The following is a 1742-nucleotide window of genomic DNA, read 5'->3' as shown; positions in this document are numbered from 1 at the left end:
GGGATAAATCTTGGGATAAAAACAAAACAAGGTAGTGAAAGACTGAAAACTTTAACACTTTAACTCACTCACTCTCACACATATGTGTGTGCATGCAAAGAAACTCAAGATGTACCAGAATATAGAAAGATCTTCTATGCTCATGGATTTATATAAATATTATAAAAATAGCCATCCTACCAAGAGCAATCTACAGATTCAACACAATACCCATCAAATTTTCAATATAATTCTTCACAGAAATTTTAAAAAATAATCTTTGCATGTTTATAATCTTAATCTTTTTATAAAGATTATAAAATAATCTTTAACTTTTTTAGACCAAGGGTAGTCAAAACAATCCTTAACAGTTAAGATATTGTAGATATAATGTTTCAGATCTTTAAGAAGTGGTGTGGGTCAAACTAGGTAGCTACATGTAGAAGAATGAAACTGGATTGTTATCTCTCATCTTACACAAAACTTAATTCCAAATGGATTAGGGCATTAACACAAGATATGATACCCTGAATCTGATAGAGGAAAAAGTAGGGAATATGTTTGAAGTTATTGGTACAGAGAGGACTTACTGCATCAAATCTTGATAGTACCATTAAGACCAACAACTGATAAATATGACCTTATTAAAAAAAAAAAAAACTTCTGCATGACAAAGTGCGCCATCACTAAAGTGAGGACGTAGCCTACAGAATGGGCTCTTCAGCAGATGTACATCTGCAGAGGGTTAGTATTTAGAATATATAAAGAACTAAACAAAGAAAAAAAGAGATAAAGAAAGACTACAAACAACAACAACAACAACAACAAAAAAAAACAGAAACAAAAAAACAAAAACACAAAAATATCAAACCAAACCAAACCAAACCAAACTTAAAAAACAAGAAGGCAACCAACCCAATTAAAACATGGGGGTGGGTAATGGAAACAAATTGAAAGTTCTCAAAAGATGATACCTAAATAGCTGAGAAACATCTTTAAAATGTTTTATGTCAAAAAATGATGTTTCATATCTTTAGCCATGAGGGAAATGCAAATCAACACTACTTTGACCTATAATCTTATCCAAGCTAGAATAGCCATGATCCAAATGACAGCGGATGCTGGTGTGATTGTAAAGTAAGGGGGAGTGCTTATTCACTGTTGGTGGAGTGTGAACTGGTGCAGCCACCATGAAAACCAGTATGGAAGTTTCCCCCAAAGTTAGAAATACATCTACCACACCATCCAGCTCTTCGCTAGCCCTAGAACATAGACCCCAAAGACTCTATCACCTATTACAGACATATTTGCTCATCCATGTTCATTGCTGCTCACAGAACCAAGAAATGGAAACAGCCTAGATACTCATCAAGGAATGAATGAAAATGTGGTATATCTACAGAATGGAATCTGCTAAATGGACATAGTATTCAACCATCTCCTTATAGTTATACCCACAGATTAATGCATCTCTTAACCATCATTGAAAACGTTCTTTTGTAGTAAATGTTAATTAACACAGAGACCTACAGCTGGTCAAGGTACACAGAAAAAGTTACTGCAGAATTCTTAGCCCTATATTGGACACCTATATCACAGCCTGCTCCCCCAAAGCTCAAGAATAAGTGCAGGAGGGCTGGTGAGATGGCTCAGTGGGTAAGAGCACCCGACTGCTCTTCCAAAGGTCCTGAGTTCAAATCCCAGCAACCACATGGTGGCTCATAACCATCCGTAACAAGATCTGACGCCCTCTTCTGGAGTGT

Source organism: Mus pahari, chromosome 2, assembly GCF_900095145.1.
Source record: "Mus pahari chromosome 2, PAHARI_EIJ_v1.1, whole genome shotgun sequence".
NCBI classification, from domain to species: domain Eukaryota; kingdom Metazoa; phylum Chordata; class Mammalia; order Rodentia; family Muridae; genus Mus; species Mus pahari.
Note: the sequence above shows the minus strand (reverse complement) of the source record.